Source organism: Choloepus didactylus, chromosome 9 (assembly GCF_015220235.1).
Source record: "Choloepus didactylus isolate mChoDid1 chromosome 9, mChoDid1.pri, whole genome shotgun sequence".
Classification (NCBI taxonomy): Eukaryota; Metazoa; Chordata; class Mammalia; order Pilosa; family Megalonychidae; genus Choloepus; species Choloepus didactylus.
Genome location: NC_051315.1, coordinates 27,736,682 through 27,762,015, shown reverse-complemented (window position 1 = coordinate 27,762,015; position 25,334 = coordinate 27,736,682). Strand labels below are relative to the sequence as shown.

At 37.6% G+C, this 25,334-nt stretch overlaps 1 pseudogene; it reads right to left on the bottom strand.

Annotated features, from left to right (window-relative positions):
• Positions 1-22,643: 22,643 nt before the first annotated feature.
• LOC119544553 lies at positions 22,644-24,687 on the bottom strand (annotated as a pseudogene).
• Positions 24,688-25,334: the final 647 nt, after the last annotated feature.

Below are 25,334 nucleotides of genomic sequence, written 5' to 3'. Positions count from 1 at the left end.
GGGTATGTTACCACTAATGTGAACTCCATGAAGATTGTAAAATAAGCATCTTATAATATAGACTATAGGGGACCTAGAGATAGAGAGAAGCTAGTGAAGGAGGAATGATTATCTAATTAGTACAGACATGATAATGAGGGTGAACTTAGGGGTATGGGAATGGACAGGGGTGATTACAGCTCATTAATGGGATTATAAGTATCAGTGCCGCATTGAAGGCGAACATGATTGAAAGTGGTGGTTTAAAGGCATGTAACCCACAGAGTGGCATTACAAATATAAGTACGTGTTAGCATGATATACTTATAAGGTATGATACTAGTACAAAGAGTTAACAACAGAGTGGTATATGGAAAAACTACCCATTACATATTATAAACTATATTTAATAGGAGTATCTTACTAGCACTACACTAATACTAGCAATGAATAATTAGCAGATGATAAGAGCTCTGGGATGTTTTATATTATGATAATTGCTTAAAAATGAGAGTGATAATTGTACAACAAAGTGAAGATTATGTGAGAAACTGATTGTTTATCTTGGGACAGAATATGTGCTACGTGAAATTAGGAACCCCCCATTTAATAAGTCAGGCCCCTTGATCTTGAGGCTTGCTCTTGTGAAACTTACAGCTGTAAATAGGAGGCTAAGCCTTCCTATAATTGTGCCTAAGTGGTACCTCCAGAGAACCTCTTTTGTTGCTCAGATATGGTCTTTTTCTCTCTTTAAGCCCATCTCAGCAAATAAATTCATTAACACAGCCCCCTTGCACCCATGTGGGATATGACTCCCAGGGGAATGAATCTCCCTGGTGACGTGGGATCTGAGTCTCAGGAATGAGCCTGGCCCTGCCATCAAGGGATTGAAAATTCTTTCTTGATCAAAAGGGGAAAAGAAAGGTAACAAAATAAGTTTACAGTGGTTAAGAGACCTCAAATAGAGTCAGAAGGCTGTCCTGGAGGTTTTTCTTATGCAGGCTCTAGCTAGACATCCCAAATGTCCACAGTATGCCATGGCCCTTGCCAAAAGTAGTCCCCAAATAATTAGGCTCCTACCTGAGAGTCTATAAAAGATTCACATCTTTTGAGCACTTAAAAGAGTACTTTTAAATATCTCTCAGAAACTTAAAGCCACCAGAGTGTTCCTATGCCAGACAAGTCATAAAACCCAGAGGCAACAGCCTGTTAAGAACAACAATCAGATTCAGTCCTCTTTCCCGTAATGTTGACACTCCCTAACAATATGAACACCCCTGAAGATTGAGAAAGTGATTAAATGAGAGGAAAGGGTAGCAAAAGACAATATAGGATTTTAAAAAGGATTGCAAATACTGAATCTTTATATATATATATTTAAATACTAGGGTATTAGAATAACTAAAAGGAAATAACTGAAATGGTGGAACTATAACCTATAACCTTCTTTGAAATTTGCTCTATAGCTACTCATTGAATTGTGCTTTGAAAGTCATCACCTTTCTGTATATATTCCATATCTCACAATAAGGAAAGAACTGAAACTGTATAACTCTAACCCATAACATTTTTGGAAGTTACCGATATAACTGCTTGCTAAGCTGTACTTTGAAAGTTAACATCTTTCTGTATATATGTTATATTTTACAATAAAGAAATAACTGAAAAAAAGTTGACCAGAAATATTATGAACTTGGAATGAATTATTGAACACATTTCTAGTGCTGATGGTAATATTTTATGTTCCCCAACTTTCTGTTCTTTCTTCAATCTCTAATGAGATTGGGTAGTCTCATTAATTAAACCTAAGGAAAAAAAATCAGATTTCTTAAATATACTTCTAAAACTCCATTCATCAATCATATTAGAAACCTTAAGCACTTCTGGTAATACCCTTTTTTATTTTTCAAAGCAACTCTCAGTTATTTTCTTTCTTAAAATGCTATTTGGAGAGGCGGGGCAAGATGGCAGACTGGTGAGCTGTATGTTTTAGTTACTCCTCCAGGAAAGTAGGTAAAAAGCCAGGAACTGCGTGGACTGGACACCACAGAGCAATCTGTCTTTGGGCATACTTCATACAACACTCATGAAAACGTGGAACTGCTGAGATCAGCGAAATCTGTAAGTTTTTGCGGCCAGGGGACCCGCGCCCCTCCCTGCCAGGCTCAGTCCCGGGGGAGGAGGGGCTGTCAGCTCCAGGAAGGAGAAGGGAGAATTGCAGTGGCTGCTCTCATCGGAAACTCATTCTACTGATTCAAACTCCAACCATAGATAGACTGAGGCCAGACACCAGAGACTCTGAGAGCAGCCAGCCCAGCAGAGAGGAGACGGGCATAGAAGGAAAACAACACGAGAAGCTCCAAAGTAAAAGCAGAGGATTTTTGGAGTTCTGGTGAACACAGAAAGGGGAAGGGCGGAGATCAGGCCTTGAGGCGCATATGCAAATCCCGAAGCAAGGCTGATCTCTCTGCCCAGGGCACCTTTCCTTAATGGCCCTGGTTGCTTTGTCTATTAGCATTTCAATAACCCATTAGAACTCTGAGGAGGGCCGTTTTTTTTTTTTTTTTTTTTTTAAATCCTTTTTGCTTTTTCTAAAACAATTACTCTAAGAAGCTCAATACAGAAAGCTTCAAAGAATTGAAATTTGGGCACGTCAAGTCAAGAGCAGAACTAAGAGAGCTCTGAGACAAAAGGCAATAATCCAGTGGCTGAGAAAATTCACTAAACAACACAACTTCCCAAGAAAAGGGGGGTGTCCGCTCACAGCCACCATCCTGGTGGACAGGAAACACTCCTGCCCATCGCCAGCCCCATAGCCCAGAGCTGCCCCAGACAACCCAGTGTGACGGAAGTGCTTCAAATAACAGGCACACACCACAAAACTGGGCGTGGACATTAGCCTTCCCTGCAACCTCAGCTGAATGTCCCAGAGCTGGGAAGGGGGAGCAGTGTGAATTAACAGAGCCCCATTCAGCCATCATTTGAGCAGACTGGGAGCCTCCCAACACAGCCCAGCAGCCCAGAACTGCCCTGGGGGGACGGCACTCACCTGTGACATAGCACAGTCATCCCTCAACAGAGGACCCGGGGTGCACAGCCTGGAAGAGGGGCCCACTTGCAAGTCTCAGGAGCCATACGCCAATACCAAAGACTTGTGGGTCAGTGGCAGAGACAAACTGTGGCAGGACTGAACTGAAGGATTAGACTATTGCAGTAGCTTTAAAACTCTAGGATCATCAGGGAGATTTGATTGTTAGGGCCACCCCCCCTCCCCGACTGCCCAGAAACACGCCCCACATACAGGGCAGGCAACACCAACTACACACGCAAGCTTGGGACACCAATTGGGCCCCACAAGACTCACTCCCCCACTCACCAAAAAGGCTAAGCAGGGGAGATCTGGCTTGTGGAGAACAGGTGGCTCGTGGACGCCACCTGCTGGTTAGTTAGAGAAAGTGTACTCCACGAAGCTGTAGATCTGATAAATTAGAGATAAGGACTTCAACTGGTCTACAAACCCTAAAAGAACCCTATCAAGGACAGCAAATGCCACGAGGCCAAAAACAACAGAAAATTATAAAGCATATGAAAAAACCAGACGATATGGATAACCCAAGCCCAAGCACCCAAATCAAAAGACCAGAAGAGACACACCTAGAGCAGCTACTCAAAGAACTAAAGATGAACAATGAGACCCTAGTACGGGATATGAAGGAAATCAAGAAGACCCTAGAAGAGCATAAAGAAGACATTGCAAGACTAAATAAAAAAATGGATGATCTTATGGAAATTAAAGAAACTGTTGACCAAATTAAAAAGATTCTGGACACTCATAGTACAAGACTAGAGGAAGTTGAACAACGAATCAGTGACCTGGAAGATGACAGAATGGAAAATGAAAGCATAAAAGAAAGAATGGGGAAAAAAATTGAAAAACTCGAAATGGACCTCAGGGATATGATAGATAATATGAAGCGTCCGAATATAAGACTCATTGGTGTCCCAGAAGGGGAAGAAAAGGGTAAAGGTCTAGGAAGAGTATTCAAAGAAATTGTTGGGGAAAACTTCCCAAATCTTCTAAACAACATAAATACACAAATCATAAATGCTCAGCGAACTCCAAATAGAATAAATCCAAAAAAACCCACTCCGAGACATATACTGATCACACTGTCAAACATAGAAGAGAAGGAGCAAGTTCTGAAAGCAGCAAGAGAAAAGCAATTCACCACATACAAAGGAAACAGCATAAGACTAAGTAGTGACTACTCAGCAGCCACCATGGAGGCGAGAAGGCAATGGCACGATATATTTAAAATTCTGAGAGAGAGGAATTTCCAGCCAAGAATACTTTATCCAGCAAAGCTCTCCTTCAAATTTGAGGGAGAGCTTAAATTTTTCACAGACAAAGAAATGCTGAGAGAATTTGCTAACAAGAGACCTGCCCTACTGGAGATACTAAAGGGAGCCCTACAGACAGAGAAACAAAGACAGGACAGAGAGACTTGGAGAAAGGTTCAGTACTAAAGAGATTCGGTATGGGTACAATAAAGGATATTAATAGAGAGAGGGAAAAATATGGCAAACATAATCCAAAGGATAAGATGGCCGATTCAAGAAATGCCTTCACGGTTTTAACGTTGAATGTAAATGGATTAAACTCCCCAATTAAAAGATATAGATTCGCAGAATGGATCAAAAAAAATGAACCATCAATATGTTGCATACAAGAGACTCATCTTAGACACAGGGACACAAAGAAATTGAAAGTGAAAGGATGGAAAAAAATATTTCATGCAAGCTACAGCCAAAAGAAAGCAGGTGTAGCAATATTAATCTCAGATAAAATAGACTTCAAATGCAGGGATGTTTTGAGAGACAAAGAAGGCCACTACATACTAATAAAAGGGGCAATTCAGCAAGATGAAATAACAATCGTAAATGTCTATGCACCCAATCAAGGTGCCACAAAATACATGAGAGAAACATTGGCAAAACTAAAGGAAGCAATTGATGTTTCCACAATAATTGTGGGAGACTTCAACACATCACTCTCTCCTATAGATAGATCAACCAGACAGAAGACCAATAAGGAAATTGAAAACCTAAACAATCTGATAAATGAATTAGATTTAACAGACATCTACAGGACATTACATCCCAAATCACCAGGATACACATACTTTTCTAGTGCTCACGGAACTTTCTCCAGAATAGATCATATGCTGGGACATAAAACAAGCCTCAATAAATTTAAAAAGATTGAAATTATTCAAAGCACATTCTCTGACCACAATGGAATACAATTAGAAGTCAATAACCATCAGAGACTTAGAAAATTCACAAATACCTGGAGGTTAAACAACACACTCCTAAACAATCAGTGGGTTAAAGAAGAAATAGCAAGAGAAATTGCTAAATATATAGAGACGAATGAAAATGAGAACACAACATACCAAAACCTATGGGATGCAGCAAAAGCAGTGCTAAGGGGGAAATTTATAGCACTAAACGCATATATTAAAAAGGAAGAAAGAGCCAAAATCAAAGAACTAATGGATCAACTGAAGAAGCTAGAAAATGAACAGCAAACCAATCCTAAACCAAGTAGAAGAAAAGAAATAACAAGGATTAAAGCAGAAATAAATGACATAGAGAACAAAAAAAACAATAGAAAGGATAAATATCACCAAAAGTTGGTTCTTTGAGAAGATCAACAAGATTGACAAGCCCCTAGCTAGACTGACAAAATCAAAAAGAGAGAAGACCCATATAAACAAAATAATGAATGAAAAAGGTGACATAACTGCAGATCCTGAAGAAATTAAAAAATTATAAGAGGATATTATGAACAACTGTATGGCAACAAACTGGATAATGTAGAAGAAATGGACAATTTCCTGGAAACATATGAACAACCTAGACTGACCAGAGAAGAAATAGAAGACCTCAACCAACCCATCACAAGCAAAGAGATCCAATCAGTCATCAAAAATCTTCCCACAAATAAATGCCCAGGGCCAGATGGCTTCACAGGGGAATTCTACCAAACTTTCCAGAAAGAACTGACACCAATCTTACTCAAACTCTTTCAAAACATTGAAAAAAATGGAACACTACCTAACTCATTTTATGAAGCTAACATCAATCTAATACCAAAACCAGGCAAAGATGCTACAAAAAAGGAAAACTACCGGCCAATCTCCCTAATGAATATAGATGCAAAAATCCTCAACAAAATACTTGCAAATCGAATCCAAAGACACATTAAAAAAATCATACACCATGACCAAGTGGGGTTCATTCCAGGCATGCAAGGATGGTTCAACATCAGAAAAACAATCAATGTATTACAACACATTAAAAACTCGAAAGGGAAAAATCAATTGATCATCTCAATAGATGCTGAAAAAGCATTTGACAAAATCCAACATCCCTTTTTGATAAAAACACTTCAAAAGGTAGGAATTGAAGGAAACTTCCTCAACATGATAAAGAGCATATATGAAAAACCCACAGCCAGCATAGTACTCAATGGTGAGAGACTGAAAGCCTTCCCTCTAAGATCAGGAACAAGACAAGGATGCCCGCTGTCACCACTGTTATTCAACATTGTGCTGGAAGTGCTAGCCAGGGCAATCCGGCAAGACAAAGAAATAAAAGGCATCCAAATTGGAAAAGAAGAAGTAAAACTGTCATTGTTTGCAGATGATATGATCTTATATCTAGAAAACCCTGAGAAATCAACGATACACCTACTAGAGCTAATAAACAAATTTAGCAAAGTAGCGGGATACAAGATTAATGCACATAAGTCAGTAATGTTTCTATATGCTAGAAATGAACAAACTGAAGAGACACTCAAGAAAAAGATACCATTTTCAATAGCAGCTAAAAAAATCAAGTACCTAGGAATCAACTTAACCAAAGATGTAAAAGACCTATACAAAGAAAACTACATAACTCTACTAAAAGAAATAGAAGGGGACCTTAAAAGATGGAAAAATATTCCATGTTCATGGATAGGAAGGCTAAATGTCATTAAGATGTCAATTCTACCCAAACTCATCTACAGATTCAATGCAATCCCAATCAAAATTCCAACAACCTACTTTGCAGACTTGGAAAAGATAGTTATCAAATTTATTTGGAAAGGGAAGATGCCTCGAATTGCTAAAGACACTCTAAAAAAGAAAAACGAAGTGGGAGGACTTACACTCCCTGACTTTGAAGCTTATTATAAAGCCACAGTTGCCAAGACAGCATGGTACTGGCACAAAGATAGACATATAGATCAATGGAATCGAATTGAGAATTCAGAGATAGACCCTCAGATCTATGGCCGACTGATCTTTGATAAGGCCCCCAAAGTCACCGAACTGAGCCATAATGGTCTTTTCAACAAATGGGGCTGGGAGAGTTGGATATCCATATCCAAAAGAATGAAAGAGGACCCCTACCTCACCCCCTACACAAAAATTAACTCAAAATGGACCAAAGATCTCAATATAAAAGAAAGTACCATAAAACTCCTAGAAGATAATGTAGGAAAACATCTTCAAGACCTTGTATTAGGAGGCCACTTCCTAGACTTTACACCCAAAGCACAAGCAACAAAAGAGAAAATAGATAAATGGGAACTCCTCAAGCTTAGAAGTTTCTGCACCTCAAAGGAATTTCTCAAAAAGGTAAAGAGGCAGCCAACTCAATGGGAAAAAATTTTTGGAAACCATGTATCTGACAAAAGACTGATATCTTGCATATATAAAGAAATCCTACAACTCAATGACAATAGTACAGACAGCCCAATTATAAAATGGGCAAAAGATATGAAAAGACAGTTCTCTGAAGAGGAAATACAAATGACCAAGAAACACATGAAAAAATGTTCAGCTTCACTAGCTATTAGAGAGATGCAAATTAAGACCACAATGAGATACCATCTAACACCGGTTAGAATGGCTGCCATTAAACAAACAGGAAACTACAAATGCTGGAGGGGATGTGGAGAAATTGGAACTCTTATTCATTGTTGGTGGGACTGTATAATGGTTCAGCCACTCTGGAAGTCAGTCTGGCAGTTCCTTAGAAAACTAGATATAGAGCTACCATTCGATCCAGCGATTGCACTCCTCGGTATATACCCGGAAGATCGGAAAGCAGTGACACGAACAGATATCTGCACGCCAATGTTCATAGCAGCATTATTCACAATTGCCAAGAGATGGAAACAACCCAAATGTCCTTCAACAGATGAGTGGATAAATAAAATGTGGTATATACACACGATGGAATACTACGCGGCAGTAAGAAGGAACGATCTGGTGAAACATATGACAACATGGATGAACCTTGAAGACATAATGCTGAGCGAAATAAGCCAGGCACAAAAAGAGAAATATTATATGCTACCACTAATGTGAACTTTGAAAAATGTAAAACAAATGGTTTATAATGTAGAATGTAGGGGAACTAGCAGTAGAGAGCAATTAAGGAAGGGGGAACAATAATCCAGGAAGAACAGATAAGCTATTTAACGTTCTGGGGATGCCCAGAAATGACTATGGTCTGTTAATTTCTGATGGTTGTAGTAGGAACAAGTTCACTGAAATGTTGCTATATTATGTAACTTTCTTGGGGTAAAGTAGGAACATGTTGGAAGTTAAGCAGTTATCTTAGGTTAGTTGTCTTTTTCTTACTCCCTTGCTATGGTCTCTTTGAAATGCTCTTTTATTGTATGTTTGTTTTCTTTTTAACTTTTTTTTTCATACAGGTGATTTGAAAAAAGAAGGGAAAGTTAAAAAAAAAAAAAAAAAAAAAAAATGCTATTTGTTCTCCACATCCTATATATCAGAATTGTTTTTCTTTCCTTATCATCAGAGTTATTCACTATGCTCTACTAGAAGGAATGCATTACCTCCCAAATCCACCCAACAAGCCTTTGCCCACATTTTTCAGTTTGTACTCTCCCTACTCCATTATGTCATGCTATTTGTGCAATAACTTCTGATGTTCAAAGTATCTTACATTTATCCATTCAAAGAAACTATTCTTTCTTCACAAAGCTTTCTTTAGAATTTGAAGCACTGCCTGTGCACAAAATTGTATGATCAATGTGTATATTTTATTAATTTAAAAGAAGTAAAGTATCCGTTTGATTATTTAATAGAATGCCACTTGGGAGTACTTAGTAAGAGCTAAAAATGCTACCTTATCCCAGCAATCTAGCTCAAGAAATGAATAGGATATGTGGATAAAGACTTATTCATTAAGATGTTCACAGCAATGTTGATTAAAATGGTTAAAATTTTAGATAAGCTCCAAAATCCAAAATAGTATGTTAAATTTTAGGGGGTATTTGTGTGTGTTTGTGTGTATCATGTAGACATTAAAAATCATGCTTTGAAAATCATGCATCATCATCAGATATATATAATATCCAAATCTTGATATTATTGATATATTATTAGGAATAAGATCACAATTAAACAGATAAAAACTTCAGTCTTTTTCGAAAGATTTGTAGATTTTATTTATTTTTTTCTGTATTTTCCAAACATTCTGCAATAAGCATTTAATATTTTTAAAACCAGAATAATATCCAACTATAATTTTAAAATAACATTAGAAAATATATATCTTTAATAAAATAAAACAAAGTAATCCAATTCAAAATCGTTTAGGCCTTAACAATGTACAGTGACTCTATGGCTTATTCATACTACAAGAAGTCTATGTCCAATGAAAGGCATCTCCTCAGAACAATTTTCTATAATCACAATTGGTTAGTGACTCTGTTTTAGACCATCATAAACATTCATTTGAAAGTTAAAAAGTTCAGTTTTTTGTCAGAGCTCCATGAATCCATGTGGGGGCAAATACTTGAATGAAATCTAAGCATTTCAGTATATGTCGGCCCCATACATGGACACAGATTTTGCTGTGTTCATTTGTTTGTTGGAATCATCCAGAAATTTCTTCATCTCTCACTTTCATTGTGACCTTTTTGAGCACATAACACCAATGACAAAAACTTCTCTATGGTAAATTCATTCTACAAACAACCTGTGAGTTTTGTTTATGTGACAAAATGAGAATTCAGAAATCTATTCCCATGACTTTAAGAAATCTACTTTAAAAATTGTTAAATGTCTGTACAGAAGGTGCAAGCAAGAAGTTTCTCAACTAACTAACCCTCTTATCCCTAGGGATACTATTTTATTCAGTTCTAGTTGGGAGTTAAAGGAGGTTAATGAATTACAGAAAATTATTATTTACTAAAAGAAAACAAAATGTATCATGCACAATTTTAAAAACCACTGATCCTTTCTCTGAATACTTACTAAGTAGAAAGAGAAAAATGCTGCTTGTCATTTAACATAAGTTCGTTTATATTTGTGATTTCTTCTCATTTAAAAATAGACTGACTTCTGCTAATGTTATGTGTTCCAGCTATGAATTTCTTTCTTGGGATTATACTGATTTGGTTGCTGTGAAATTGCTGTAAATTTTCGTAAGGTACAGATCTGCTAGGTATCATCTCATTGAACCAGTAGAACACAGATGGCATATGGTGGAACTTCTTAAGGAGAAATAGAAACTTCCTCTTTACCAGTAATTTCATACTCACCCAATTTTCTTATGATTAGATGGGAATCTGTGAGCAGAATTGATGTATCACTTCTTGGCAGGGTTAGGTAAGAACCTTCTGCAACTCTCTTTCTTCCCTGCTGCCATAACCTTGAGCCTACATGCTTCAGATGGTAATGTTAAAAAAAGGAGAGGCTTACTAATCTCTGTCAGATTTTAGGGCATTTTTTGATAATAGCATAACCAAACCTGTCCTACTGCACCCATGCTTTAGAATTGACATGCTCTCTGCTCTTAAAGTGACATATATTAAGGTGATAACACATTTGTCAAATTTAAGCAAGGCCCTGCCAAGATATTTTTTTACTAGAAAGGCACAGGTCAAGGCAAGATAGAGTCATTTCTGAACATCTGAGGCAAATACATATGTCCCACCAAAAATTACTCCACCATTTTCTCCATTTGCAATACCCTAAGTTGTTTGGAGTCCTGAACACTGGAAATACAATATAAAAGAACAATTTAATACACAGCTTTTGGCACAAATGTAAATGGCTAAAACCATTACCGTGTCACTAATCCAGAGTAAACTAAAAGAAGATGTCAGGTAAGGATACTATCACAACCCAAAGGGAAGAAAACAATATATATTTTACCAGGTTTTGCCAAGTAAATACATTGCCCAGATAAAAATTATAAAAACCTTGGAAGGAAGAAGCTAGTGTTTCCTTTTCATAGATGAAGACCCTCCGGATTAGAGGACTTGGACTTTCAAAGATCACACAGTTATACATACATTGGTATGTCCTGAATATTAAGTTAGCTCTACACAGTACAGATAAGAATACAGTTGAATGAGAGCACACCAAGCTCCCTTAAGCTAGCAGGTAAAACCTCTAGCATAGTGATAACATAAAACTCAGAGAGTGAACAGATGTGCGGTGGGAGAACATGCTGTTTTTATAGGCACTAAAGTTTCTCTTAAAATAAATACAGTCATTTAAAGTCTTTGAGTCATGGCTGGAGAAGCACCACATGGAGGCAATAGAGCAATTAAGAGTCTCGTGGGAAAAGAAAAGAACTGGAAGAGAGTCTCTATGGAGCAAATCTTGAATATACAAATTAAACTGCCTGTAAATAATAGATTGAAACTTGTCTGAAATTCATCCCTTAATAATTTTGGATTCCATAACACATTACATCTGGTTTTTAATTAAGCCTGATCTAAAGGGAATAAGGAAAATAATAGTCCCATTTCACCACCCTCTTTATCCCATCACGCTTTCTCAAATTAATACAATTGGTTGGTTTACTTCTGATTCTGCACGACTAGTCTCATCACTCTGTGAGCAACCAAAGGATTGCTTTTTGAGTCATGGTGGAAAAATTCCAATGGCGTTTGGATTTGAATCACAGCACCATTTGTTAATTGGGTGCCTTTGGGTAAGTTCCTTAATTAGTTGAAGGGGTTTTCCTTATCTTTCAAACAGAAACAATGACTCCTATTCATATGGTTGTTATGGAGATTAAAGGTGGTCAGGATTGTAAACTATCAACCACAAATAGAAACTCAGTATTAGTTTATCAATTGGATGAGTTGGTAGAATCCCTTGTGAGACATGCTCTGGGGATTTTAGTCTCCTTAATACATTTTAATATTCCACTGAGAATTTAAAACCATATTTAATGTTAACTAAGCTGTTTATTAGAGACTGTTGCAACACTTACTTTTAAATGGATATATAACCTTTCCAGGGTAAATTCAATGCACTGTTCTCCCATATTTTTACTGGAATGTCTGATAGATATTTTAAATTGCCCAAACGAAACCCCTCATTTTCCCTGGCACCCTCAATATAAACCTTTCTTCCCCAAACTTATATAAATGTCAACACCATCCTACTAGTTGCTAAGAGCAAAATTGACTTTTTAATCTCATACCCTAAAACCAAACCAAAAGTTTATTCTTTCAACTACCTTCAAAACGTAGAGGATCTCACTATTCTTTACCAACTCTTCTGCATCCCCCCAGTGAAAGCCATCACTGAACCTCTTGTGGAATACTGCTTAATTGTTACTTAAGTGGACTTGTTTCTACTTAGGCTCCCCATACAGTCTATTCTCAAAAAAACAGAAATCAGTGGCATGTTAAAAACACAAATCAGATTATATTGTGCCACTTTTCAAAACACCCCGTGGCTTCCCGTTTCACTCAGAATAAAAGCTGTTGTCCTTGCAGCAGCCTGGGAAGCCGTTAATGATATGGCTCCTCATGGACTCTAGATCTCATCTTCTACAGAGTTCTCCCTTGTTCTCTTGCCAACACATGGCCTCCTCGGGGAGCCTCAAAAAGAACCTACTGTTATTTCTTTCCAGAATGGTTCCTCCCAGGTTTCCACATTCTACACTCTCACTTCCTCTACTCAAATAATGTCTTCTCAGTAAGGCCTCTCTGACCTTACTACTTTGTAAAATAGTAACAAATCCTCCACTCCCGATCTCCCTATCTTCCTGACACTGCTTTATTTTTCTCTGTAGTACTTAGTGCCATGAGAAATGCTGAATATTTACTTGTTTCTTTACTTACTGTCTATTTTTCCTACTAATATATTAGTTACCATGTATTTGTTGCTATAGTCTCAGTGTTTAGGATAGTGCTGGGTTTATGTGGTCTTCAAAAATACTGATTGAAAGAAGGAAGGAAAGAAGGAAGGGGAGGAGGAGAGAGTGGGGGTGGAAGAAAGCAAGAAAGGATGGAAGGAAGGAAATACTTTATTTCCTTTTCTGTATTTTTGGATTTCTGAAAATGAACATGTTTTGGAGGTACAGGATTCACTTCTGGTATAGTCTCTCTATTTTTATTGTGTGTCTTGAAAACAAAGAGAGTAGACTCATTGTCGTAATAATGCCTCAAAACTTTTTTCCCTGTAACATTTAGAGCAACTTGAGCCTTGAAGGAATAATGAAGTCTTAGTAGTTGCCAAGCTATTTTGCTGATTCTGCAAGTCACAACCCACCACAGTAAGGGGACACTGAAGGCTACTAGTCTGGATTACCTCAGTGGGCAATAAATTACCTGCCAAGTACATTGTGAAGTTTGTGTCCTTAGAAACATGAGGACCAATAGTAATTTTCTGTCCTGTGGACATTTTGCAGAGCCCTAGGGAACTTATTCATCTTGTCAATGGTAGCTATTGTTGGTAACAAATTAGCAGACACCAATATAAATGTGGTGTGAGAAAAACAATATGGGGAAAGGAAGCATTAGAAAGTAAATAGTTTACCTCTCTTCCATGTATTGGAAAGGGAACTACTGTTTGTTGAGTGCTTATTGTGTTATAGGCAGATTGAAAATGCTATCCTAATTCTACAACAATTCTATGAGCTAAGTCTTAGTCTCCTTACTCAACAACTAAAGAAACTAAGTCTGGAGAAATCTAAATGGCTGATCCATAGTTATACACAGAGTATGAATTAGGACTGGGAACCAGTCCAAAGTCTTCGCTAACAATCGTTGAATGTTCTTTAAATGTTACCTCTTTAGAAGTGTCTTGCCTACAGAACCCTTTTGACCCCAATAGGATAATTGGTCTGAATCTGCAGCATACATTCTGAAGTATATTAGCAAATACGTTTTTCATTATTAAAAATGAAAGATTGTTACATGAACAATTTAAACAAATTAATCCAGAATAGGATTTCCGTTTGTAGTAAGATTGAAGGAATTCAATCTGCTGTCAATGTGACATTCCCATCATCAGTTTCATCACTTTCAAACTGTAAGATTATGTAAATAAGTTAAAAAGTACCCCTCATCATTTTATAGAATTAGATTCTCCAGAGTACATGCTGAATCAGGGAATTAACTCCATGTAACAGTCATTAATTTTAAGGGATATTGCAGTCATTAGTTTCTGTCAATTCATAATTGCTATAAGTGAATGGAAAGTATTTGAGTTTTTCAGTTGTGCTCCATCTGCATTTGTCTTAAAAAAGTAATTCTTTATCAGTCTACCTGGCAGTTATTTGGCTTTCCCTATACACAGCAATTGGCAGTACTTGTAAGACAGTAAGTCTTTCTTCCAAAAGTCAGTTTTCACCTAATCTTTTCCCTATGGGAACTTAATAAACCATATCAACTATTATGGTTAGCTCCTAATTCAAAATTAGTTTTTATGATATGATTCATGTAAGATAACATAATTGTATGGACCATATGTTAAATAATAACAGGAACTGTACCAAGCAGTTTATGCACACAATAGCTACCCTTACTACCTACTGTCTGTTAGGTAAGTATGTATACACTCATTTAACTGAGGAAGATGCATAAAGCTCTTAACTGGTTGTGACTTGCTCAATCACACCAGAAACTGACAGAGGCAGTATTCAAATCCAGATCTGGCTGCTCTAGAGCTTGCATTCACTGTGCTTCACTCAATCTCCCTGTGACTTGGTTTTATCTTTTATCCATCAAAATAAATTAGTGCTTGTTGCATGTAATACACAAGACCCTAGTGAGGCTAAAGTTAAATGAAAAAGATCTCTGTGGTTTTTTGTTTTTTGTTGTGTGTGTGTGTGTTTAACAAATGAAAAGTGTTATTAGTAACAAGCAGATTAAAAGAGGAAAAGCCAAATTTATTAGGATGCCCCTAGAGCTCCATGAGACTGAGAGAAAAGCCTGTTAGCCTTGGTGCAACATCTTTCATCTTCCTGAAAACTGTAGGATTGCAGTGCAGCTGTTAACAGAGCATTCCAGTGTGAGTTCAGATTTGGCAAATGAAACTACTAGTTAAAAGCTTTACTTTGTGAGAACAAACTCTCATTACATAATAATGCCCTGAGAGCAGGCCCCTGTTCCCAAAACTTACTGAATCCAGCCTTTTTCTCAAATTACCATTTTTATGGGTTTCACATACGTGGCAGAAGGCCTCAGGTAATGGAATTCAGCCTGAATCTGTGGCTCTGAATGGTAATTGCACGTAGGCAATGAATATCCATTACTAGCATATTGCTACTTCGTTTCCCCAGTGAAGTGGAAAAGGTAAACTCAGGCAGTGTCACATATTGGGAACCACAGAAATAAATTTCTTGGCATAGTAGAAGTTTTGAGAGAAAATAACTTAACTAAGGCAGACTCAAGCTTCTAACCTGGGCTGGCACATAATTTGAGGCCAAATATGAGAAAGTTCTTTGCATAATTCATTGTGCCTTTCTAGTGATGAGACTGGATGAAGGCATGGGAGGAAAAAGTAAAAGTGCAGAGGATAAAAACTGTCTACGATATAGTATGAAGAGGAATAATTTTCAAATTGACTTTATTGAGGGATGATTTATGTCCAATAAACTTAGTACATTTAAGTGCCCAATTTGATGAGTTCTGAAAGATGCTCATACTCGTGAAGCAAACAAGATACATAATATTTACATCACTCCAAAAGTTTCCTCATCCCCTTTGCAGTCCATTTCTTCTTCTGCTCTGGGAATAGGAAAAAGTCAATCTGCTTTTTGTCACTATAGATTACTAGGCACTTTTTATATTTTTCTGTAAGTGGATTCATACAGATGTATTCTTGTATCTGGCCTTTTCTGCTCAGCATAACAATTTTGAGATTCATTCATGTTGTTTTATGTATCAGCAATGTTTGTTCCCTTTTATAATGAGAAGTATTCAATCATATATATGTTACCTATATTATTTTTCCATTTTATTCTTAACGGATATTTGCCAGTTCCAGTTCTTAGCTATCATGAATAAAGTTTCAAGAGTGTTTATATACAAGTCTTTGTGTGAATATATGTTTTAATTTCTTGGGGAAACATTTAGGTAGAGAGTAACTAGATTACTGGAGAGATTAAGCTTTTAAGAAATGGCCAAATCATTTTCAAAAGCAGTCGTGCAATTTTGCATTCTCATTTGCACTTAATAAGAATTCCAGTTACTTAGTGTCCCCACTCAATAATTGATATGGTCTGTATTCATAATTTTAGCTGTTCTAATGGGCATGGAGTGATGTCTCAAAGTGTTTACCTTTTCTTTTTAAAAATGATTTTATTAAGGTTTTTTATACATATAGAGAATGTGAAACTGCATCCAGAAGGATGTATTTTCACAAAGTGAATACACAATGTGACCATTACCCAAGTCAAAAATGGAAGAGAGGGAGCCAGGTCACATATAGTAAAATTTGATGAGGTGATAAATAATAAAAAGTAAACAGAATGAGTTCTGAAAGATATACTCTCTGGAGAGTGTAAGAAGGCATTGTTTAAATTCAAACAGTTAGGAAAGTCTCTCAAAGGAAATGTTGCGGAACTGAGGAGACCTGGCTGGAACCAAGCAGCAAGCTATTCTTAAATCTGGAGTAAGAGTTCCTGGCAGAGCCAACACAAGCCCAAAGGCCCACGGCTGGTGTGTTCTCGGTGTGTTCCATGATGTGCAAAGGTGCGGCTCTTCTGTGAGGTATGCTACTGCTTCTTTAACCTGTTTCAGGCTGGAGCAAACAATGTAGTTATAATTTCTGGGGCTCTTAATTCCTTTGTGTGGATCCACATTTCCAACATGGCGTCATTTTTCTTCTCCCTGAAGGACTTCCTTGAAGAGTTTTTGTTGCGTGAGACTGCTGGTGAGGAATTCTTCAGCTTTTATATGTCTGATGGCATTTTTATTTTTCCTTCATTTTTGAAGGATATTTTTACTGCATACAGACTTCTAGGATGACAGTTTTCTTTTTTTGGTGATTTAATGCCATTGATCTACTGCTCTCTCACTTGCATTGCTCCCCATGAGAAATCTGCCATCGTATTTCAATCCTCTAAACTGAACATGGTCTCTACCTGACTACTTTTAAGATTTATTTCTTTATCAGTGATTTTGAGCAATTTAATTATGACATGCTTTGGTTCCATTTTTTTTTTTTCCTCATGTTTCTTGTTCTTAGAGTTTGTTGAACTTTTGGAATCTGTGAGCTAATAATTGTCAATAATTTTGGAAGTTGTTCTTCAAATTATTTATCTCCCCTCTCCTCCCCTGGGGACTTCAGTTACACATCTGTTAGACCACTGTATCACCATTCACTGAGGCTATGTTATTGTTTTTTTTTTTAATTAGAAAAGTTGTGAATTTACAGAACAATCATGCGTAAAATACACAATTCCCATACACCACTTCATCACCAACACTTTGCACTGGTGTGGAACATTTGTTAGCTACAATTCATGGTACCACATTTTTATAATTGTACTATTAATGAAAGTCCATGGTTTAAGTTAGCGTTTCCTGTTTGTGCAGTGTACTACCATGGATTTCTTTAAATTTTTATTTTGTTACCATATAAACAATTTAACATTTCCTATTTAAATCAGATTCAGATATATATTTTAGTGCTGTTAATTGCATTTACAATATTGTGCTACAATCACCACCATCCCTTACCTAAATATTTCCATCATTCCAAATAGGAACCCTGTACACTTTAAGCCTTAAATTCTCATTCCCTATCCCCACCCCATCCTCTGGTAACCTACATTCTAGATTCTGACTCTATGAGTTTGTTTATACAAATAGTTTCAAATCAGTGAGATCATACATTACATGTCCTTTTGTGCCTGGTTTATTTCACTCAACATGCTATCTTCCAGGTGTATCCATGTTGTTGCGTGTATCAGGACTTCTTTTTATGGCTGAATAATATTCCATTGTATGTATATACCACATTTTGTTTATCCAGTCATCAGTTGGGTGACTTCCCTAATTTGGCAATTGAAAATAATGCTGCTATGAACATCAAAGTGCAAATGTATGTTCAAGTCCTTGATTTAAATTCTTTTGGGTATATACCTAGTACTGGGATTGCTGGGTCATACGATAGTTTTTTTAGTTAACTTTCTGAGGAACTACCAAACTGTCTTCCATATCAGCTACACTATTTTTCATTGCCACCAGAAATGAATGAGTGCTCCTATTTCTCTGAAACCTCTCCAACACTTGTTATTTTCCATTTTTTAAAATAGCAGCCATTTTAAAGGGTATGAATAGTATCTCATTGTTGTTTTGATTAGTATTTCCCTGATGGCTAATGATGTTGAGCATCTTTTCCTGTGCTTTCTGGCCAGTTGTATATCTTTTTTGTAGAGAAATCATTTCACATCTGCTGCCCATTTTTTAATTGGGCTATTTGTCTTTTTGTTGTTAAGTTAAAGGATTTCTTTATACATTCTGGATATTTAACCTTTATTGGATATGTGGTTTCCAAATGTTTTCCCCCATTATGTAGATTGTCATTTAACTTTCATGATAAAGTCCTTTATCATACAAAAGTTTTTAATTTTGATGAAGTATATTTATCTAATTTTCTTTTGTTGCCAATGCTTTAGATGTAAAGTCTGAGAAACCATAGCCTAACCCAAAGTTCTGAAGATGCTGCCCTAGGTTTTCTTCTAGGAATGTGATAGTTCTAGCTCTTATCTTTAGGTTTTTGATCCATTTTAAGAAGATTTCTCCAAATGGAGATCCAGTTTTCTCTATCATTTGTTGAACAGACTGTTTTTTTCCAATTGAGTAGTGTCTGCCACCTTGTCAAAAACCAGTTGGCCATGAATCGGAGGATTGATTTCTGAGTACACAATTGAATTCCATTGTTCTGTATGCCTGTACTTGTGTATACTCTTTGATTACTGTGCTTTTTTAACAACTTTTAAGATTGGGAAGTGTGAGAACTCCAACTTCATTCTTCTTTTTCAAGATGGATTTTGCTATTTGGGGCCCCTCATCTTTCATATAAATTTCACGATTGTTTTCTTCCTTTTCTGCAAAGAAGGCTATTGGGATTTTGATTGGATTACATTGAATCTGTAAATTGTTTTGGATAGAACTGACATCTTAACAATAGTCTTCCAACCCATGAACACAGAATACCCTTCCATTTATTTAGGTCTTTTTAAAATTTCTTTTAGCAATGTTTAATAGTTTTCTGTGTACAAGTCCTTTACATCCTTGGTTAGATTGATATCTAACTATTTGATTCTTTTAGCTGCTATCATGAATGGAATTCTTTTCTTAATTTGTTCTTCCAATTGTTCATTACTTGTGTGAAGAAACACTACTGACTCTTGGGTGTTGACTTTGTATCCTGCCAATCTGATGAATTCACTTTTTAGAGCTAAGAGCTTTGTTGTGAATTTCTCAGGATTTTCTGTATTTAGGATCATATTATCTGAAAATAGGGAAAGTTTTATTTCTTCCTTTCCAATTTGGATGCCTCCAGTTTATTTTTCTTGCCTAATTGTTCTGGCAAAAACTTCCAGTACAATGTTGAATAACAATGGTGACAGTGGGCATCCTTGTCTTGTTCCTGGTCTTAGAAGGAAAGCTTTCAGTCTTTCACCATTAAGTAGGATGTTACCTGTGGGCATTTCAAATATGCCCTTTATCACGTTGAGGAAGTTTCTCTCTATTCCTAGTGTTCTGTTTTTATCAAGAAGGGGTGCTGTATTTTGTCAAATGCCTTTTCTGCATCAATTGAGATGATCATGTGAATTTTTTTCTGTTAACGTGGTGTATTACATTAATTGTTTTCTTACCTTGAACTAATTTTGCATACCAGTGATAAATCCCACTTGATTATGATGTATAATTCTTTTAATATGCTGTTGGATTCTGTTTGGTTGTATTTTGTTAAGGAATTTTGCATCTATATTCATAAGAGATATTGGTTTACAGTTTTCTTTTGTATCTTTATTTGGCTTTGGTATGAGGATGATGTTGGCCTCTTGGAAAAAGTTAGGGAGTATTCCCTCCTCTTTAAACTTTTGGAAGAGTTTGAGCAGAATTGGAGTTTAGTCTGCTTGGGATATTTGATAGAAGTCTCCTGTGAAGCCATCTGGTCCTGGGATTTTCTTTGTGGGAGGTTTCTGATTACTGATTCAATCTTATTATTAATTGGTTTGTTGAGATCTTTTATTTCTTCTTGAGTAAATTTAGGTAGTTTATGCATTTCTAAGAATTTGTCCATTTCATCTAGGTTATCTAATTTACTGGCATCCATTTGTTCATAGTATCCTGTTACAGTCACTTTTATTTCAGGGGGGTCTGTAGTAATCCCCCTTTTCATTTCTGAATTTAGTTATTTGTATCCTCTCTTTTTTATGTTTATCAGTCTAGAAAAAGGTCAGTTTTATTGATCTTTACAAAGAACCAACTTTTGTTGTCTATGTTTTCTTCTTTCTATTTCATTTATCTCCACCTTAATCTTTGATATTTTCTTCCTTCTGCTTCCTTGATGCTTGATTTTTTTTTCCTAATTCTTCCAGTTTTTTTTTTTTTTAATTCAATTTTATTGAGATATATTCACATACCATACAACCATTCTTCCAGTTTTGAGGTTAGGTGTCTGATGTGAAGTCTTTCTTGTTTTTTAATGTAAGCAATTTAGTGCTATAAATTTCCCTCTCAGAACTGCCTTTGCTGCATTCCATAAGTTTTAGTATGTTGTACTTTCATTTTCATTCCCTCAAGATATTTCCTAATTTCCCCTGTGATTTCTTCTTTAACCCACTGATCATTTAAGAGTATGTTAAATCTACTTTCCACATATCTGTGAACTTTACATTTCTCCCTGTTATTGATTTCTAGTGTCATTCCATTGTGGTCAGAGAATACGCATTGTATGATTTCAATATATTTTAATTTACTGAGAGTTATATTATAACCCAAAATATGGTCTATTCAGGAGAATGATCTGTGTGCATTTGAGAAAAATGTGCATTCTGTTTTTGTCAATTGAAGTGTTCTATATATGTCTGTTAGGTCTAGGTGGTTTAGAGTATCATTCAAATCTTGTACTTCCTTATTGGTCTTCTGACTAGATGTTCTGTCAATTATTCAGAGTATTGTATTAAAGTCTCCTATTAATGTGGAACTGTCAATTTCTCCCTTTAAGTATGTCAGTAGTTGTTTCACATATTTTGGGGCCCTGCTTTAGCTGTATATAATTGTTACATCTTCCTGCTAAATTGTCCCCTTTATCTGTATATAATGACCATCTTTGTCCCTCATAAATGCTTTTGACAAAGTCTATTTTATCTGATGTTAGTATAGCAAGCCTGACTCTCTTTTGGTTAATGCTTATATGGTATAACTTTTTCCATCCTTTCATCCTCAACCTACTTGTATCTTTGAATTTAAGGTGAGTCTCTTGCAGACAGAATATAGTTGGGTAATGCTTTTTTATCCTTTCTGCCAATCATTGCCTTTTGAATGGAGAGTTTAACCCATTTACATTTAAAGTCACTTCTGGATAATACGGGACTTTCTTCCACAATTTTTCTATTTAACCTTTGTAAGTCATACCTTACACTGCATTACAACCCTGATAAAAGAAAATTCTATTCCCTATGACAAGAATCTAGAGACCCCAGTGAATAAGGAACAATGAGCCCCTGAACCTGAGGTCTGTGTGGTGTGTACACAGCCAGCATTGAGCCTACCAGCCCGTTCAAGGCAGCCATGGTGTCTCATTGTTTTCACCGGACCAAGACATCCTTTATGCAAATAAAGTTAGATCACTTTATGCAAATAAAGCCTATGATGCCAGCAGGAAGCCAGGTGTCTGACTCAGTCACTTTGAGCCTAGCAGAGACAAGATATGTGTTATATTTTACAGGAAAGAGAGTGAGACAGAAGGTAAAGTCTCAAGAGGGTGAACCCTGCAACCACAGTGGTCAGAAACCTCCACTACCTTCTAGCCATGACCATGACTCAGAGCCCACTGTTGGGGGAGAATGCCTCTACAAAGAGAAGGCTGTGAGAGGGGCAAGATAGGAGGAGATAGATGGAGGTAGAGGCTGACAGCCAGCTGACAGAGTGGGCAGAACGGCCACACGCACACACACTGGGTGAACACCAGTCTGCAGAAGGACTCAGTCATACCCTAGAGGTGAGTGCAAGCTACAATGGAAGGACTAGCTTTCTGCATTCCATTATATAAGAAGATTGGACATGAGACAGAATTGGGACACTCTGGTGGTGGCAGGGGACAGGTTTAGGTATGAAAGTGTGTGTGCAGGGTGGGCCTTCAGGAGTCATTCTTCTTGTTCTTCTTCAGAAAGAAAGGGATGCAGAACTTCTTCTTTTTGGAAGGGGAACTTGCCTGGAGACCCATCATTGCCAGGGTCCACTGCTGCCCCCTCCTTGGCAGCTGGGAAGGTGACTTCTTCAGCTTCCTGGGCTGGGGCTGGCTTGGGGTTGGCTGCAGCGAGGGGCAGAATAGGGCTTTGAGAACCATGGGCTTCTTCATTCTTCTTTGATGTCCAGAAGCCAAGCACTTCTGAAGGTTGTCTGGGGAGAGGTTGGGGAAAGTTGGCTTGCAGGTGGCAATGTCACTATCATCTCAGGATGTCTGCTTCTGCTGCAGTCTTCCTCAGGCTTGACCGGGGTGCTGACAGGATTGAGGGGAACTGTGGGTTTGTCTGGGGGATTCTTTTCTTTCTGTGCTCTGGTCTCATCCAGATGTTCTTTGGGGCCCCTCTGCTTCTGCTTCACCTCCCTGTGGTACTTCTTGAGCTCACCAAGAACGTGTTGAAGGGGTTGGGGCTCACGGTGCTTCACCAGTTTCCACTTAGTCTTCGCCGCGGGACTACTTCCGTCCTGTCCTTCCTCAGAGGCATCGCTGCCTCAGCCAGCTCTCTGGCTGCTGCTTCTGAAAACTGTGTCTGAGACTGGAGCAAGTATCCGGTAACACTAGCAGAAGCCTCCACATCGCTGTACTTTTTAGATTTCTCCTCCAGAGCAGGGTATTGATAAGGGAGGCCAGTTCCGTAACCCAGACTGTCAAGCATCTGCATGAGGATTTCAAACTCCTGCTCCCCAATCTGCCTCTTGGGAGACAATCTGGTCCCTTCCCCTGCTGGAGACTCCAGGACATGGGACTTGGCTTTGTACTTGCTGGGATCCAGCAGGACTAAGTTGTCTGGCCCTCCCACTCTGGCCAGAGTGTGAAACTGGATCTCACACACAACACAAGGTTATAGATATAATAGAAAGCCTCCTCAACAGTCTCACCAACTGATAGGAGTCCATGATTTTGGAGAATAGGACGTTTGCTTTTAGGTCCCAAATTTTTCTGAATCAAAACTTTGTCCTCTTCATCGATTGGAATCCTATGATAGTCATGATAAGCCAGTTCTCCCAGGGAAAATGCCTCCTGTGAGATGGGCAAGAGGCCACACTTTACTGCAGAAACCACTGTGCCTGCTGGCCTGTGAGTATGAAGAATACATTTAATATCCGGTCAGGCAGCACAGATTGCAGAATGCAACATGAAGCCAGATTGATTTACTCCTAGACTTGTACTTCCATGATCTACAACATCTCCTTGCAAGTTGATTTTAACCAAACTGGATGCAGTCACTTCACTATGAAGTCCAAAGTGTACAATGAGCAAGTGCCCCTGCTCAGAGTTCACTTGGCTTGTGATATAATTATAAATAAGCTAAAACCACCCAAAAAGATCCGCTAATCTGTAAAAGGCTGCTAATTTATATTGCAATAATTTTCCCCTTTATCATATACAATTGAATCAGATCCTCTAAAGTCATTCAGAGGAGTCACCATACCAAGACTGAGGTGTAAGGCAGCCATCCCTCTTTGTAGTGCTGCTGGGTAGACATTACAAACATATGTAGCCATAAAAATCTGCAATCTGCTGTAATGCCAATAGGCCTGTGGGATTCTTCCCTTTCTTGAATTGTTTCTGTATCATTGACCCCAATTCTTCACAGAAAGCCTGAATCCACCAACAAACCCAGTGCCAACTATATCACTGATTTCTTGTGTTAGGATAACCTGATTATGCCACTCGCAACAGAACACATGATCTTAAGTATCGGCAAAGGGAAGGCAACAGTCGGTCACAGAAAAGGCTCCTTCTCTTACTTTGCAGAATCATGGACACCCTTTCTTCTGCTCCCATATTGAAATCCTGGCGAAAGTCTGGTGCCATTTTCCTCTCTCAACGGTATTCTGGATTATTCTCATCCTCCCTTTCAAAGTGTCTCTCCCTGAGGGGTCAGTGGTTGGGGGTGGTGAGATCGCACTGCAGCCTGGGTCTCCCCATTCATGGCTCAGTCTTTGCATTCCTCAGGGATAAATCGCAGGCAGCGCGGGGCTTCCAGCTTGAGCGTGCCATTCGCGGCAGGATGGCTGTCTCCGCTCACCTCGGCTCCGTGCCCCTCACTCACACTTGGATCCGAGTTCCAGAGCTGCCCTCTTCTATGACCCATTTTTAGTTATTCGTTTGTGTGTATGAGAAAGATGTTAGGTAAGGGCTAATGTTCATTTTTGTCATTTTAATATATTATTCCAGCACAATTTGTTGAAAAGTCTTTCCTTTCCCTAATGAATTACTTTTGCATCTTCCTCAAAAATCACTTGGCCACATATGTGGGAATCTATTCCTGAACTCTCTGTTCAGTTCCACTTATTTATATGTTTTTCTCCTCATCCATATCACACTGTCTTGATTAATGTAGCTTTAGAGTAAGCCTTGAACTTATATGGCATTAAATTTAACAAATTTAATTGAGAAAGAATTAAGCAACTGCCATGCACCTAACCTAGATCACTTGACCCTCCTTTTTAACATCCCTTTCAATTCACATTATATGAAACATAAACACCCATATATCATACTAAATAAATTTACAAAGAGTTATATGGGATAAAACTCATTTGTTAATATATTATGTTTGATGATCATTCATTAAAC